This window comes from Pelodiscus sinensis, chromosome 12 (assembly GCF_052426305.1).
Source record: "Pelodiscus sinensis isolate ZL-2025 chromosome 12, ASM5242630v1, whole genome shotgun sequence".
In the NCBI taxonomy this organism is placed as follows: Eukaryota; Metazoa; Chordata; order Testudines; family Trionychidae; genus Pelodiscus; species Pelodiscus sinensis.
In genome coordinates this window covers 26,046,757-26,065,445 of record NC_143063.1, presented here as the reverse complement: position 1 = coordinate 26,065,445, position 18,689 = coordinate 26,046,757, and the positions used below count along the sequence as shown (strand labels likewise).

Below are 18,689 nucleotides of genomic sequence, written 5' to 3'. Positions count from 1 at the left end.
TAGACAGTTATCACTCTGAGCAACATGGACAGCATCATTGATAGCTTTGCCGCCATGGGCTTCCCCAACTGTGTGTGTGGGGGGGGGGATACATAGATGGCATGCACATCCCTATCCTGGCCCCCAACCACCATGTCTTAGACTTCATAAACAGGAACGGGTACTTCTCCATGCTGTTGCAGGCCTTCATGTATCACAGGGGACACTTCACCTGCATCAGTGTTCGCTGGTCGAGGAAGGCACATAATGTCCAGATCTTTTGAAACACCTGTCTGTTCTGAAAGATGCACACCAGCACTTTTTTCCAGCTGCGCCATCATAGTTGGGGAAGTGGGTGATGCAGCCTATACTGGGCGACAGTCTACCCCTTGCTTCCCCTGGCTCATGAAGCCCAACACGGGCAGCCTGGACCCTACCAAGGAGAACTTCAATGCCAAGCTAAGCAGGTGCCACATGGTGGTAGAGTGTGCATTCTGCCATTTACAAGGGAGGTTCAGGAGTCTCCTCGTACTTGCTGAGGTCTAGACAGAACATTCGACATATAGAATGGGAAGCAACTGTCTAGGAGGGAGTACGGCAGAAACGGATCTAGGGGTTATAGTGGACCACAAGCTAAATATGAGGCAACAGTGTGATACTGTTGCAAAAAAAGCAAACATGATCCTAAGATGCTTTAACAGGTGTGTTGTGAGCAAGACATAAGAAGTCATTCTTCCGCTGTACTCTGCACTGATTAGGCCTCAGTTGGAGTATTGTGTCCAGTTCTGGATGCCACATTTCAAGAAAGATGTGGAGAAATTGGAGAGGGTCCAGAGAAGAGCACCAAGAATGATTAAAGGTCTAGAGAACGTGAGCTATGAAGGAAGGCTGAAAGAATTGGGCTTGTTTAGTTTGGAAAAGAGAAGATTGACAGGGGACATGATAGCGGTTTTCAGGTGTCTAAAAGAGTATCACAAGGAGGAGGGAGAAAACTTGTTCTTCTTGGCCTCTGAGGATAGAACAAGAAGCAATGGGCTTAAACTGCAGCAAGGGAGGTTCAGGTTGGACATTAGGAAAAAGTTCTTAACTGTCAGGGTGGTTAAACACTGGAATAAATTGCCCAGGGAGTTTGTGGAATCTCCATCTCTAGAGATATTTAAGAGTAGGTTAGATAAATGTCTATCGGGGATGGTCTAGACAGTACTGGGTCCTGCCGTGAGGGCAGGGGACTGGACTCGATGACCTCTCGAGGTCCCTTCCAGTCCTAGTATTCTATGATACCCCTTTGTGGTGGCAGCTTGCTGTGTGCTTCCCAACCTGTGTAAGAGCAAGAGGGAGATTTTCTGCCAGGGTGGGAAGCTGAGGCTGAACAGTGGGCCAGGGCGTTTGAGCAGCTGGACACCAGTGCCATCCGGAGAGCACATCAAGGGACAGTGTTCATCAGGGAGGCCTTGAGGGAGAGTTTCATCCAAGGCCAGCTATGAGACTCTCCCCTGTGCCTCTCCACAAGGGGCCCCTGCATTCTTGCTGTGTGCTTTTCTCCCTTATCCCCCCCTTCTCATCTCCCTCTCTCCCCTGCAGAACAAATACTAAAGCCGCCTTTGTTGTAAAAACAGGCGTGTTTATTGGGGGAGATATACAACAGAAGGACTGAGGAAAGAAACTGGAATGGAGGAAGCGGGATGGGGCTGGGAGTGGTGCTTGCCTCTGGGTGATCAGGAGGCTTCGGCTGCCTGAGAGGTCCTACCACCACGTGTTCTGGGGAAGCAATGTGGGAGAAGGAAGGTTCTGGTGGCCTGCTCCATGCACAAGTCCATGTGCTCCATCACTGAGGTGAGGGCGGAGCATGTGGCCTCGTGCTGGCATGCCAGCTGGTCCCGCATGTCCTTCCTCTGCCCCCAGTCAGCAACCCACTCCGGGAGCTCCTCCTCAAACCCCCAGACCAGGGACTGCAGGCAGGCCATTTACTCCCTCATGAGGTCCTTGCAGGTTCTTTTCCACCAACAGATCCCATGGAGTCAGGTAAATGACATGGGAGGTGGGGGAGCATCCCTCTCGCAGCTGGCCCAGCTGTGAAGAAAAGTGACAAGGGCAGTCATCCCAGGAGACACTGTGTATGAAGCTTAGCCCTAATCTCTGAGCCAACACCGAAGGTCTCAGTTCAGATGATGGCGATGTGCTTGGAGCAAGGCCATGTGTGGCCTAGACAGTGGGCATGTTCCTGCAGGGGTACAGACGTCCCAGGGCAGCATCACAACAAGCACGCATGGGAAGGTGCTGGCCAGGAACCCCAGGCACTCGTGGCATCCCTCCCACTGGCAGGGGGGTATGTTGTGGGGGAAGGTTGTTTGAGTGGCAGATGCCACTTGAGAGAGTGCTACTGAGTTCCCCTCCTCTTCCTCGCCCCAGCAGGTTCCCATGCAGGGGATCAGTCTCCTGCACATCATCGCACTTGATCGGAAGCAGATGCTGCCTGTGTGAAGGCATGAGCGGTTTTGCGCTGTGTTTTCATGACCCCAGACTCCTTAGTGGTGGCTTGTCATGGGAAGGTGTCCCACCACAGAGGCTGGAATAAGGCAGGCCTCTCCAGGAACCCTGTGAGAAGGACCGAGGGGTTCCTGTGTGACCATGTCATGGGGCTGAGTGCTCTGGACTGGCACTCCATGGGCACCCACATGCACAGGCTGTTATGCGACCCCCAGGCTGAGTAGACCCTCGCAGCCTGATGCCTGCCCCCACGTCTGTATAGAAGTCATCTGAAGTGCCTTCCCCAGGTTTGTCCAATGCCTGGGAAATATCCTGGGGACGGACGGACTGGATCCAGGGTGAGGAGCAGCTACTGGCTGGCAGGCATGATCACCAGGGTGGCCTCCTTCTCCTCCTCCTTGTCATTGTGTGCAACCCCGCCCTCGTGGAGGTTGACACAGAGCATGTCCTGGTCAGACTCCAAGACAATAGGGGAGGCGGGTGACCAGCTCCCCTCCCAGGATGGCATCCAGCTGCTTGAAGTAACAGCAGGTGTGCAGAGCCGCCCTGGAGTGTCCACTCTGCTTCCTGGCCTTTTCATAGGCCTGCCAGAACTCCTTGGCATTCATCCAGATTTAGTCCAGGGTCCGGTAGCCTCTGTCAGCCAGGCTGACAGTGAGCCAAGCATAGACATTCGCATTTCGATTTCTGGTGCAGAGATCCTGGAGGTTGGTCTTCTCCCCCCAGACTTCGATGAGATCTAGGATCTCCACACCAGTCCAGGCTGGAGCTCTCCTGCATCCCTGACTGGGAGCAGCAGGAGTGCTAAAAGTTGTGGGCAGCTCAGAGGAGTTTTGGGGTCTGTCATGACTTCATAAGATGCTGCTATCTTGCAAAGCTGGCCAGGTAGCACAAGCCCGTCTGCTGCCTGGAGTTTTAAGCTCCACAGAAGTGGAGATGCAGGGGTGTGTCCAGAGCGATCAGAAGTGCAGCTGAGAGAGGCCTCCGGAGGCCAATTATTTCGAATTAGCATCACCAAATTATCCACACGAGCGCTATTTTAAAATAACAATTTCAAAATTAGCGTTATTCCACAAGGAAAGCAGAGTACAGATTTTGAAATAACCAGCCCCTTATTTCGAAATAACGGGCTTGTTAGTATGAATGCATTGCTTATTAATTTCTTATAAGGGGGGTTGTTTTGAAATAACTCCCTAGTGTAGACCAAGGCTAACACACTGGGGGAGTTTCAAATCTTTCTAAGTGATGCATTGCAAAATTTCTGTGTCTGCAGTAATTTGCACTCCTTCCCTTGCAATTTGTTGGGTTGTGATAATCTTTTCCCTCTAGAACTACAGAGCATCTGTAAGTACTGCTAGATAAAGATGATACTCTTGCCTTTCATACATCCCCAATCCACAAGCAGACTGTGCAAGCAAAGGCTGTGTGCAGAAGTATTGTGAAGCATGCAGTCCTCCCTATATTAAATTATTTTTTCATCCATTTATGTTCTGCATATTATAACATATTGATATGTTTGTTTGGCAGGATTAAATCTTTAATCCTAAATTATGAAATGCATATTATGTAGTACTTGTCCTTTTACAGAGGCACATGCTATATAAAATTAAGAAGCAGTGTGTTTAAAATGCTGATTTCCATGTTTTAAAATCAGTGATGATTTTTCCCACCTGGGTGTTTCAGGGAAGGTTTCTACCAATGCACAACTTGCATATATTTCCATACCTGATTGCATCATAGAGGAAGTTGTTCTTATAGTGTCACACATTTTGTAATAGAATTATCAACCAACAACTTTGAAATTTATTGTTAAAAATGATGCAACTAGAATGACTAGCAGGTCAACAAAGAGCATCAGCTATAATCAATCTAGCGTTGGAAACATTTTAAAGCAGTCAATCAGAAAGTGCAACAAAGACTTTGATAATGACTGTTCAGTAATGATAGTTTTTAAAGACACTGATTACAGTTGCTAAAAGTCACATTAATTACTGTGCCGGTGAAAATCTAATGTGTTACTGTAGTGTTACTAGAAACAAAAGAAAATAAAATTACTTTGCCTGATTTTCTATTCACTTATACCAGTGTCAGTCAGGAGTAACTCTAGTGACATCAGTGGAGTTACAAGATAAAACTGGTGTTAAGTGAGAAGAGAATCAGGCTCAATGTGTTTAATACCATTGCTGTGAACTAAGTGAGAAGTACAACATGTCCTGTTTCTGCAATAGCTATTCATAGGAAGCAAGGAAGTTGCATGTGTCAGCAATATAAGGTCTAAAATATAATAAAATCAAGTACACTGTAGCCTTATAAGAGAGAAACCTTAGAGTGACTTTGCGTAGTACTCAGAATATGCACTGAATGCCTCACACTGAGCATCTCCATGTATGATTCTTTTAAAAAGGACTAACTAAGGCCATAATTTGGCCCTAAGTTATTATATAAAAACCATAACTGCAGGATTTAGGGACTCATGACAAAGATCTGATTTTAAAGCCCGAAAGGGTGATTGATGGTCAGCTCTTTATCATTTTTGCTGCTGAAATTATTGGTCTCGCTAGCAGCATTGTGCATCTGCTTTTCTGTTGCACAAAGATGCTGAAAATATAATTTGACCTTTTTGTTTAGAAAATGCTTGAATATTTAATGTAAAAATATTAAGTTATCAGGAAGGCTGTGTCTTTTGGGAAGAATGCTCAGTTTTATACAAGTTCTCAAAGTACAGTACTTCAGAGAATGAATAACTTTATAGCAAAACAAAGCAGCCAGTGTTATGTGTAGAAACTCAAGAAGTGAATAACAGCTGTTCAAGAAGACTTGTGTTAAATATGTATTAATTAATATGAAGTGCATCACTTAAATATGTGAAGAGATTATCTTGTGTTAATTTTCATTAAAACATTACAGTACTTGTTAGCTTCATTATAGTACCTGAAAGTACTACCTCAGCCAACACTGGAGCATCGTGTTGAGTGTTGATTGTTTTCGATTTGCCCTTTTAAAATGTCAGTGGCCTCTTACTTGTTGGATTTGTTCTTGCATAGTTACTACACTTTCTTTTGACCATGGAATGGACACAAATAATGAGCCAAAATGTATGAAGAAACTTCAGACAAGCAGAGCATGCGAAAATATAGCTTCTACTATACACAGCCTTGTGGTCACCTGGATTTTACTTACACACACACACACACACACACTTGCTTGTGAGCATATGATAGATGCACACCTATTTGTGCAGCTAAGGGCCCATGCACAATAGTTCAATGTCACCTCTAATTTGGGTGGCTATCAGGGAAAATTGGGCCCACCTAATGTAAATAGGGTTCAGGGAGTTGATGTGATATTGTAAGTATTATAAGGGTTTTTGTTAGGCTTTTCAAGGGCCCTGGAGTAACATTCTGGCCCTCAGTTCCTTCATTGTTCTCTAGGCTGCCTAGCTCACCAACCCAAACTTCTGTCTTTCTCACTAAAAAGTGGAGACCAACTCTGCTTTCCCAACCTTGCTCTGCCAAGCTCCATGAAACTCCATGAGCATGCACAGTAATCCAGTCAACTTCCCTTTGTGAGAAAGCTGGAGAGTCAGAGGCATAGGGAGGGTAACCAAAAATAAAATACTGAGCACCTGGCTGCAACAAAATGCTAAATTCCCTGAATTTTCTGACTTAGATAAGGGGGGATGTTCACACCTCTCAGTGCTATTGTTTCAGGATGTTTGCAGATGTAGGGAGGTGAGACAGCATCCATTTGCATGTGGCTCACACTTTCAAAATTATTTTTAATGAAATCTGAGATGTGACATTCTGTGGCAAAAAGGGAGTAATTCTGTGGCAAATTTCCTGATTATAGGATCCATGGAAATCTATTTTAGGAACAAAAAACAGGAACTATGTAGCACTTTAAAGACTGACAAGATGGTTTATTAGATGATGAGCTTTTGTGGGCCAGACCCACTTCCTCAGATCAAATAGTGGAAGAAAATTGTCACAACCATATATACCAAAGAATACAATTAAAAAAAAAGTGAACACATATGAAAAGGACAAATCAAATTTCAGAACAGAAGGGGGGTGGGGAGGAAGGTAAATGTCTGTGAGCTAATGATATTAGAGGTGATAATTGGGGAAGCTATCTTTGTAATGGGTAAGGTAATTAGATTCTTTATTCAGACTCAGGCGTAAAGTGTCGAATTTAAGTATGAATAACAGTTCAGAGGATTCTCTTTCAAGTGCAGTCTTAAAAGGCCTATGAAGCAGAATGCAGGTAATCAAGTCGTTGAGACAATGTCCTTTCTGGTTGAAATGGCAAGAAACTGCTTTTTCTTTGTGATCCTGTCTAATATCTGTTTTGTGGGCATTGATCCTTTGGCAAAGTGTCTGAGACGTTTGTCCAATGTACAGAGCAGATGGACACTTTCGGCACATGATAGCATAACTTATATTTCTGGATGCGCAGGAATATGTGTTCTTGATCTTGATGTGTTCTTGATCTTATAACTCACTTGGTTAGGTCCAATAATGGTATCAGCAGAGTGAATATGTGGACAAAGCTTGCAACAAACCCCATTCCATAGACTCTCTCTAGATAGAAATCCCATGCTTACATAAAAAGAGTGAAGCAGTAGAAATGTATTATTATTTACCACCTGACCAAGGATGATAACAATGATTGTGAAATTAGAGAGGCTACAAAGCCACAAAACACAACAACCATGGATGATTTCAACCATATCCTATTGACTAGGTAAATATCACTTAAGTCACAATGCTGAGATAAAATTTCTAGACACCAGAATACACTGCTTCTTGGCACAGCTTCTTCTAGGACCCACAAAGGGAGAGGCAATCCTAGAGTTAGTTATAAGTGGAGTACAGGATATAGTTTAAGAGTTAGCTATAGCTTAACTGCTTGGTAATAATGACCATAATGTAATTAAATTTAACATCTTTGTAGGGAAAACCAACTATAGAAACATTTAATTTTTAAAAAGGGAACCACACAAGAATGAGGGCAGTAGTTAGAGAGAAATTTAAAAGATCAGCCATATAGCTGAAATTCCTGCAAGCTGCCTGGAGACTTCTTTTAACACCATAATTGAGATTCACACTAAATGTATATTCCAAATAGTAAAAAGAAAAGACAGAATACCAAAAGAATGTTACTAATGATGAGTAATGGAGGCCATAAAGGCATCCTTTAAATTTGGAAATGCATACCTAATGGGGAAAATAGAGTAGAATGTAAATATATAATAAGGAATCCAAGAAAGAATTTGAGAAGCAACTTGCTAAAGACACAAACACTAGCATTCTTTTAAAGTACATCAGGAGCAGTAAGCCTGACAAACAGGGTCCACTAGATAACAAAGATGACGTGTTAAGAGCAGAGGTTTTAGAACAAACAGATAAACAAAACAGTACTAAATCACCAGGACCAGATGGTATTTACCCAGGATACCCAGGAGTTATGCAGGAAATTAAATATGAAATTGCCAAACGAGTAACTATTGTATGTAACCTATCTCTGAAATCTGCCTCTTGCACCAGATAACTGGATGGTAGATAATATAACGTTGATTTGAATAAAAGGGTCTAGTGGAAATGCTGGCAATTATTGGTCAATGAACCAAACTTTAGTACCAGGCAAACTGACTGAAACTGTAGTAAAGAATAAACTTCTCAAACACACAGATAAACATGGAGAAGAGTCAACATGGCTTTTATAAATGCAAACCATGCCTCGCCAATCTATTAGAGTTCTTTGAGATTGTCAACAACCCTATGAACAAGGATGATCCAATTGATGCGGTATACTTAGACTTTCAGAAGGCCTTGACAAATCCATCACCAAACACTCTTAAGCCAAATAAATAGTCAAGGGATAAGAGGAAAGATCCTCTCAGGGATCACTAACTGGTTAAAAGATAGGAAACAAATGGTCATTTTTCACAATGGAGAGCAGTGATGGCTGCTGAGGGCTTGGGGAAGTGACCCAGATGCATCCCTGACCAGTAGCCAAGATGGTCAGGGATGCATCTCCAGGCTTGGGGTGATATTATTCCTCTGACTACCAGAAGCTGGACGTGGTAGGAGTATCACTCCATAATTTCCCTGTATTGTATACTCCCACCATTGAGGACAAGTTTTCAGTCAAAATGCACTATGGTCTGACCCACTACAGTAGCTCATATGTTCTTGCACCTGAGCTGGCTCTCATCTGAATTGTTTCCTTGCACTCCAGATGATGGTGCACATATATTTCTTAAACTATTGCCAGTCATTTGAAAAGGACAAATCATTGGACTGGGATGTCCTCTTGTGGCTAGGTCTTTCATGTCTGTATGACATTGATTCTTCTCCTCTGGGGTTGGGGAATAGAGCAGAGGACTACCCATGATACAAAGCATTGTCCCCTGTACAGCCTAGTGCAAAAATCTGGTTTGAAGTGTTGTTTCTCCAGATCTCCTCCATGTGTGTTACTGAATCTCTGCAGGGAAACATACCCCAAAGCTACCTTGCATCTACTGGAGCCATTGTACCTGGGGGAAGTAGACCCACTGGAGCTATGTCTACAAACACTTGTTACTGCAGACAGCTCTAGTCTCTGCAGATGTGTATGGGGGAAAGGGATCTCCTCTCATTATGTCTATCTTGGATCTACCTAGTATCTCACATGAAATTCTGCACATTTAACCTTACGGAATTTTCCTGTGTCTTTTCCAATCTGAGCCTTTGTGTCTCTCCCAATGAGAGCTTTGATTTGACCCTTTGACATGTTTACTCTGGGGGGGAATTAATTTACCAAAAAAGTTATTTAAAAAAGAGACACTTATTGAATCTAGCCACCTACATCATGTCCCTCCAACACGATGAATAAATAGTTCAGAATCCTCTATTGATAAATCTATGCCTAGTCAATACATACTTGAAAACATTTTCACTTCACTCCATTCATATTCCTGACTTCTTCTCTCAACAACTTTAAGACACTCACTTATTCTAGCCCAGACAGGGCTATTAAATACTTATCTCAAATTATTTTTCAGCTGACAAGGTTTCTCTTTTTCTCTATATGCTACTTTACATGGATGCCTTTGAGTCACTGAAATAGCCCAACCCTCATTATAGTTGATTCCCTTCCTCCCCTTTGCTTTACTTACACTGAATGATCAGTTGCTGGTGCTTTCATCCTATATACAATCTGCATCCGGTTTTATCTATACATTCAAGTTTAAAGTGCTGCCACGGCAGTGCTTTAACGCAGCAGCGTGCTCACAGCAAGAGCGCTGGGTTCTCTTAGTGCTCTAGGTAAACCTCCTCCACCAGGGAGTAGCTAACTGCCCTGAGAGCACGGCTCCCAGCACTGGGAACTTATTTACACTTTACAGCACTGTAACTTGCTTACACTCCAGAGCAAGAAAGTTAGTAACTCAGTGTGTAACTTACTCGTGTAGACAAGCCCTTAGATACAGAAAACAGAGAAGAGAGCAGAGGGTCTTCAGCAAAATGTTAGAGTTAAGCTATGTCTAGACGACAATGTTTCCTCGGAAAAAGGTACACAAATTGCGCCCCACAATGTGTGTACCTTTTTCCAATAGTTTTTTTCAGAAGAGTCTTTTCCATCTACACTGGGCCAAATTTCAGACAAACCTTTTTCGGAAGAGCCCTTCTTCCTCATGGAATGAGAAAGACAGGGCTTCCGAAAGAGCGCATCTGCTCTTCCAGGAAAAAAAAAGCGTAAGAGCAGACGCATTCCCCTGGATGCAGTAGAGTTTTTCCAGGATACCTCCGGAAATAGCCTAAAAGACAAAAACTTTTCCTCTTTTAAGCATGCAGCTAATTGAAAACACATATTCTGTAATATAAATTTGATAACATTTTACTTTGGGCAACCCAGGCTCAGTTTATTTGCTACAATTTGAAGTTGCAGAAGTGCTAGTAAAGCTGTGGGGAGTGTGAGGCTCTCTTTGTGGCAGCTGTCTAGGTGGGTAGAGTTCTATGACAGAAATGGTTTTGATTTGATTAAAAACTTACTAGTTTTATTCCAACTTGGTTTTGTGTTCAAGACATCAACTTTGCTGCTTATTCTGAGATGACTCTCCATCCTTCTCCACTTAACCTTTCCTTTTCTTCCCCCACAAATTCCATGGAAAAAATTCATAGCTCCACAAATCAAGCATATGGGCAGTAAACCATTGCATTTCATAGGGGTTTTTTCCCCCCCAAGGACAAAACTCTCATTGAAATGAATGGGACAGAGATTCCATTCACTTGATTGGGATGCTAGATTATTATGTGTTCATGCTCTAAATGATGGGTTCTGATGAAAGGATTTCATTGTTTTTGAAACCAGAATCCAACCTTGCAAAAACAAAATCAGGGACATGTGCCAAGTGTTAGAGTGAGGAAATGTCAGAGAGGCACCAAATCTCCTTCTTTAGCATACTCAGTTCGTCAGATTCAGATCTTGTGTAAATGGAGGCTACCCTATTTGGCCCATTGTTTACAGTCTCATAATAACAATAGTGGAACATTTAAAATTAGTGTATGCATCCTCTGCCCCATTTGCTTACAGTGAATAGTGAGATAACAACAGATTTGTACGGAATTGAGGGGCATAATATTTAGCATCATTAATCTAGTGCATCACGAACTACAATTAATTCATTCCAACTGCATCCCTGTGAGATTTGAGATAGGTATGGTAACCTTTTTTGGTAGCTTCTAGCAGCATACCACATAGTGTAGGTATATGGCCACCCTTTCAGCTTGTAGGAGGAACATATGTATACCTTGTGTAAGGAAATTCCAGGTAGACAAGGAGGCAAACACTATCTGCATAGACAACTATTTGACAGAGAGCTAAGGATTAAATTTGAGTTTTGCTTCAGTGTGATATATGGCATGCTGGTAGGTGGGACAGAGTGGAACTGAGATGTAGTAGTCAAGTGGAGAAACCTTGGGCCATTTGATCTGTAAAGGGCATTAAGTTAAGAACTCATAAATACAAACTCTTGTAGATACCGTAGTCTGCTTGTGTAATTCACTAGTACAAATGCTGCAGCAGAATTCCAAAACAGGCCTTGAGAATTCTATTAGTGACATTTCTACAGTAGCAATATGTGAATTAGGACAATGATGTGAGAAATTTAAGACAGATGCTGGTCACCTGCAGAGTTCAGGAGAGAATTATTTTCTGTACAGCATTGATCTAGTAGCTGTTTGCACTATAGTATTCACCCTCGTCTGAAGTGTCAAACACTAGCTATGGCTGGGACAGGATACCTGATTAAATAGACCAACAGTCCAATCACTATAACCATTCCTATGTAACTAAACCCAGGAAATATAGAAGAGAGAGATTGGAGGGTTAGTAGTAGCTTGTATTTTCAATAATTTATCAAGATTCGAGAGTACAGATTTCCTTTGGGGAATATTAGTTCTTAGGTTTACAAAGTGTTTCCGCTGTAAATATCCATAAAAATGACAATTTGGTAGGTTGTATTTATTCTTAAGCGGGTCAAAGGACATTAGTGTATTCCTGCTGTATAAATCTGCCATGTACAGAATTTCTTCATGCTCCCAAATCACAAAGGTGCTTCTTATAGTTCAGGAGAAAATGTACACATTGTTGCCAATCAAGTACAACAAGCGAGCGTATCAATCTCTGCCCAATAACTTTTGCCCCCCTCACTAAATTTTATCACAGAAACTGGACACCTCCAGGGACTGGTTTTAATTTATACATACAGTGTGGGTTTATAATAGGAGGAGAAATTCAATATAGCATTACTACCCAGATTATTGTTTCCGCATTCATTTTATACTTAGGATCAGAGTTACATTGGTACCTATTATAATTCTTCCTGCAAACGAGGCTTGATCACAAATTTTTCAGATTTCAGAAGATATGGTGCACAGCCAAAAGGAGGCAAAGTGGTTCAAAGGAATTAGATGTGGCTCCTTGATTCTGGAACTAATTCTGTGCCAGGTCTGACCCCGGCATATAAGGCTGCTCTACCGCATACTGGTTGGAACATCACACTTACTCCTCCTGGAATGAGGTGTAACAGTTAATCCGAACTAAAGACTTAGTTTGAATTGCCATTTCACTGCCGCATGTAGCGGCGGGCAGTTACTTTGGACTAGTGGAATTTAAAAATGGCGACCGGATGGGAACATGCAAATAAAGCCCGGGATATTTAAATCCCTGGCTTCATTTGCAACTTCGAATGCCTACATTAGCCTCCCTGGTTTGAACTAGGGGGCTAGTGTAGACATACCCTTAGAGATTGTCCAGCAACAGAGGACTGTGGTCACAGAGGAGAACTGCGGCATGTGCCTTCTTGTCCCTGATATGCCTTGTATGTCCTCTCTCTAGCTAGTGCGATCCAGCTACTTTTCAGACCCTTTTTACCTAAAAACAGTGCAAAGGGGCCAGATGGCAGTGGAGGATCTTTCCTACTCCCTCAATATATTTCCCTTGTACTATCTGTGCATCATAGTAATAAAGCATCAGGATACACATGGCTTTTCAAACTCTGTGGCATGAACTGTGAAATAACACTTTGGAAGACAAGGCATCCTCTGCTAGAGTGATGTAGAAAGATCCACCAAACATTTGTAGACAGGAGTCTTGTTCAAATCATCACCAAAACACCACGTGCTCCTTAGAGCATAAATGAAGAACTGCATTGTGGGGAGGGAGGGGAGCACAGGGCCAGTGCTATCCTGAGTGTAACTCCACTGACATGAACCAGGGTTGCTGGGGGGGGTTTACTCTCAATGTGCATTGTGCGCATCCTAGGGCTTGGCAAGCACTGCCGTATTATTCTTAGTGTTTAAGTGCGGCTAGGCATTTATACATCCTTGCAAAATAAATTGGACCTGGCTGCTCCAAGGATGTATAAAGGGGATTAGGGAGAGCACAAGAGATTTTCCCCCCACTGCTCTCTGAGGATGCAAGACATTTCAAAGAGTGCTGGAAAAATAGTGGGTCCCTGATCCCAGGCCCTACTCCTTTCTCTGATGAAGGCGTGGGTAGCGGTTGCCTGCATAAGTGGTGTAACAGCAGGCATGCTCGTCTGTGCACTGTGGTGCTCCTTGGGGAATTCTGCCACTGAGAGCAGCTAGTTCTTGGTTCTGCCATCTGGCCTCCTCACAGAAGCATCGAAGAATCTATTTGCCAGTGAGCCCCAGCGCAGGAGTTCAGCTTTGCTTCAGGAACAAGGTGGAACAGTCTTGCAGGGCTGCACCCACCTCCTATGTATCAGTTTTCCCCATAACAGGTGAACCTTTCTGGGGGAAAGCCCCCGGGTGCTGAGGAGCACAGGGTTCAGACGGAGACATCCCTGAAGATTTGCTAAAGGGAATACTCTATATCCTAAGAAGGGTAGGATAAGATAGAAGTTGATAACGTACAGATAGGAGCTAAAAAGAAACAGTCAAACAAACAAAAAAGAGTTACATTCAATTGTGTCACATGAAGGCAGATTAAATATTGATAAACTTTCTAAGTGCTCCTATACAAATGCTAGAAGTCTAAATACTAAGGTGGGTGAATGTGAGTTCCAGATATTGAATGAGAACATTTATAGGAATCACAGAAACTTAGTAGATTGATAATCAATGGGACATTGTAATACCAGGGCAGTGGTGCTGGCACACTTTTTAGAGTAGAGCTGCTATATTATCCCCCCCACACACTGTTAGTTCTTGCATCTTAGTACTGGGATACAAAATATATAGGAATGATTGAGGAGACTGTGCTGTTGAGGGAGTAGCATTCTGTGTTAAAAGCATAAAGTCAAGTATAGTAAAAATCTTAAATGAATCAAACTGTGCCATAGACTCTCTCTGGATAGAAATGCCATGCATGCCTGAACAATAAGAGCACAGCAGTCAGAATTTTCTGCTGACCAGCTGACCAGTACTGTGATTGTGAAATGCTCAGAGAGAATTGAGGCTACAAAAACATTCCCTTTGAAGCACCTGTCATTGGCCCCTGTTGAAAAACAAGATAATCGGCTAGACAGACCATTGATCAGACTCAGCATGGCCACTCTTGTATTCATATATATATATAAAATCTTGAGAGACCTTTATTTTGTACAGTTGAGAAAATAAAGGCAAGGTGACCCCCTCAGACAAATGGTGAATTTGTCCCTTCGTCTAATTAAAAACAAATACTACTAGTAAGGGAAGCACAGATTTTCCTTTCAGGGAAGGGACTCCTCTCCCCGGAATGGGAACATCTTTCATAGGCTCATACAAGTTCAAGCCAGAACTGAAGGTAACAGGAAAGAAAATGATTGTGAACCAACCTGAAGCCAAAGGGAGGAGGTAAAATATATTTTCCTTTTGTGGGTTTAAGCAGTGGAAATGCTGAGCGCTTCAATCCTCATTAAAATCTCTTCTCAGGATCAGACTGTCAATGACAAATGTGGCCTTGTATTGTCTTTCCTTTCATGAAATTCTCACCTTTCCAGGTAAATATGCAACTTCCACATTTGTTAAATTAGCGATGAATTATGACTTTCTCCTGTACATGTGAGAGCCTTTTTTTCACCTCCAAACATTTAACTTCCTTGCCGATTTGACAGAAAAGCAGTAGATTTTTTTCCAAATATCCATTTGCTTTGCCATTTATCTACTTTGATCTAAAATACAGAATCTGATGGATGCCCTAGGTAAATCAAACATTTTCTGTCTGCCAAAACAGTTTTGCAAATGCTTATTTCATGCCATTACCATTTTTCTGTTTCTTGCAGTAAATCAAAAGTATCATCCATTCATCCACTTTAAAAAAAGTAATGCCTTTCCCTTTGCATAATTACACCTACCCAGTGGAGATATGTATGCACAGTAAATCTATTCCTTTAAAAGGTTTTGCCTTAAGTACAGCAGTGACATAAATTGGTGTAGAGCAAATTTATTTATTTAATAGGTTGATTCTTTTAACTGGTCTGATAACTGTTATACGTTCATTGTTTGAAGTGGGGGGAGGGTTCTTATTAATAGATCTGATTTATTTATGCAGCAGATATTTATGTAAAAAGGTCACACTCCATGTAGGACTTGTAGAAATTGGTATATGTGCGTAATTTGTTCTCATTACAGGTTTATTCTTAACTGGTGTTCAGGGGGTCTTCACTGTATCTACGATAGATCCTTGAGAATTAAGTAGCTTAATAAATATGATGAGCAAATCCTGAAGGGAATATGACTGCAAAAGAGTATGTGTTTGCATGTACCTTTCCAGAAGAAATATTAATGTTACCCCTTGACAGTGTTAAAGGAATATAGAGAAAGAAATGAACAAAAATAAATGTCTTCCTGTCATAAGTGCAATATTTTGGCAAAATGAATATACAAAGGAATCTGTTCATCTTCCTCATGTAAACTTGTTCATTTTTATAAATTGTATCAAATCAAAAGCAGACAGGCCCAGCTGGTGGAAGTCTAGAAGTGAAATGCTGAATTTTTTAGCAGTTCCTTGTTTATTTTTAGGCTTTATAGAATTATTTTTAGTTCCCAGTCAGAGAGTTTAAAAGGAAACATCTTAAAAATCAAATTGTAAAAATTAACAGAACTAGGGCAACAAAAATCAGCAAGAAATAGAAGCCTACTTGCAGCCTAATTCACCCACAAGCCCTTTCCCAGTGGGAGTTCTTCTCAGTGTATATTCAGTGGTGACTATGTAAACAGTGACCCTGCAAATGTTATAAACATGCTGGATGCATGCATGCAAGAACTCCCATTGACTTTAGCGGAACTCCACACGTATATAATGTACAAGGATTTGCAAGACTTCAATTTTGCAATTAGCAGTGTCATGGAGATCTGGACCAGCCAAACAAATAAATAAATTAATGTAAATAAATTATCTGTGGATAGAGCCTTATATTGTCCATGCTACCAGATGTACAGGTGAAATTCCAGGTACCTCTTTTTCTTCAGGTATATAGTGGAAAGATGCTGGAACATTGTTGTTATTCTTTTGTTTGTTTGTTTGTTTGTTTGTTTTGTTTTTTCATGGTGAGCTGCAGATCTTAAACGTTAAAGAAAGTGCTTTCATAAAGAAAAAAGTCTGGAATTTTACAATGCCCATTTCAAAATGTTACCTTCTTCTGCCAGCTTGGCACTGTCTTTCATGAAGTTGAAAAAGACATATTGTTTTATGATCCAAGGCAAAAACATCCTGGGTATGGGACGGGAAGATGCATATAATAATTAGAGATAAGAACATAAGAACGGCCATACTGGGTCAGACCAAAGATTCATCTAACTCAGCGTTCTGTCTTCCAACAGTAGCCAATGACGGATGCCCAGAGGGAGGGAACAGAACAGGTAATCATCAGTCATCTCCTCCCTGAAAAGAGGAGGCAACTGAGGAAAAGGAAGGGGTTTGAAGAGGTATAATTTATACAAAATGATACAGAGCGTAGCTAGAGGACAGAAACAGAGGAGCCATCAGATAATAACAGAAGTAGAGGCTGCCCAACAACCACAGCTTAATTCAGCAGTTACCATAAAAGTAAATGGAATCTTTTGCCTTATACCCTGTACAGTCATTCACCCTCCTGTCACCCATTTCTAGCCTCTGATAAACAGAGGCTAGGGACACCATTCCTACCCATTTTGGCTAATAAGTGTTGATGAACCTTACCTCCATGTATTTATCTAGTTCTTTTTTGAATGCCATTAAAGACCTGGTCTTCACTACATCCTCTGGCAGTTTGGTCTTCACTACATCCTGGCAAGGGCTACTAAGCAGTGAGAGGGAACATATCACATGGGACACAGCCCTTATCCACCAAGATCATTCTTTTTCAGATCTCAGTTCAAATGGATCTTTTGTTGTTGTTATCTCTTTCCAGTCTAAGTAGACTAGAGGTTGCCAACTCTCCCTTTTTGTTCCACCACTGACTAGCAGTAGTTGTCACCATATGGTTTAACCATAATAGATAGGGAAGAATAATTAATGCTTAATGTGGCCAGCAGGGGGAAAGCTCATGGGGTAAAAAGCATCCTGCCAAAACTTTAATACACAGATGCTCAGTGGTGTAAATGAGTGTAGTTTCATTGAAGTCAACAGAGCTATGCTAGTTTGTCAGCTGATGATCTGTCCCTAAATCTTGTTTCAGCTGAATTCCCTCTGATGGATCACACACTGAATCACGCTCTTACACTGAACTGTCACAGCAAACATCATTTTTACAGGATTGGTGGGGGGAGGGGAAATGTCACCAATCTAGCCATTCCCACAAACTTGGGAAATGCACTCTTTCAGGGAGATCTGGATGTTTTTTTTTACATTTGGGCTAAAGCTAACACTCTTGAGAGCTGCTGAACTGAGACTAACAGCTTTTTGTAACAGAACCAACTCCAAGAGTGACAGCACAAGCCTCCCCCCGCAACTCCACCAATTGTCTTTCAATTGTGACTTGGGGGAGGAACACAACAGGGAGAAACTAATTTAGACTCGATGTATGTTCAGTGTTTGGCCCTCTCTTGAATTTACTTGCAAGGATGCTAAAGAGGGAAATGGGGTTTCTTATGTGCATATTGAGGCAGGGACCTTCGATTTGCCTTGTATTTCTACAGCACCTAGCACAACAGGTCGCTTTTCCATGACGACTAGGACGTTGAGTGTTACAACAATATAAATAATAATTGTGCACTGGGAACTGGACTGAGGCCACTAAACTCATCTGACATAGGCCACTACACCCATCCCACCTCCCATCCATCAGACCGCAATGCCCGTCTTTTGCTATCAGCATACTGTAGCCTGGATTTGAATTTATACCTGGGGCCTCAATTCAGCAAAGCACTTATGCTTGTGCTTGCTGAATCAGGATCTGAGTGTTAGTGGGTCCCCTATCGCATCACTGACCTTCAGCTACTTAGTCCCCCATGATGGACCTGATTCTACTGCCACTTCAGTCATTAGTTTTCCCATTAATTTCAATGGAAGTAAGAGCAGCTCTGTCATCCAGATCTACTTATTAATTATGTTTTTATAACATATATATAAATGTGCTATTTATAACTAGCATTATCCATCACATTGTGCCGGTAGACATACACCTGGCCTCCTCCCTCCTCACTGTTCCTGGAGGCAGGGAGGCTTGGGCCAGCTCGGGCCACATGGCCGCCTCCCATCCCACTACACTGGAGCTGGGGAGGCTGGAGCCATGTGGCCTCCTCCCTACCTGCTGC

The 18,689-nt window shown here is 42.2% G+C and overlaps 2 protein-coding genes across 6 annotated transcripts in view; both read left to right on the top strand.

The window, feature by feature from the left end:
• Positions 1-18,689, top strand: part of C12H19orf12 (chromosome 12 C19orf12 homolog) — a 79,275-nt gene that overhangs the window by 17,303 nt on the left and 43,283 nt on the right. The gene's annotated exons all lie outside the window — the stretch shown is intronic.
• The window catches only part of LOC102461223 (uncharacterized protein F13E9.13, mitochondrial), a 72,902-nt gene extending 54,213 nt beyond the window's left edge, over positions 1-18,689 (top strand). For all 5 annotated transcript variants that reach the window (XM_089781472.1, XM_089781471.1, XM_089781475.1 and 2 more), the window contains one exon: positions 1-18,689. This exon is cut by the window's left edge and continues 9,784 nt beyond it. The gene's annotated coding sequence lies outside the window, so the exon portion shown is untranslated.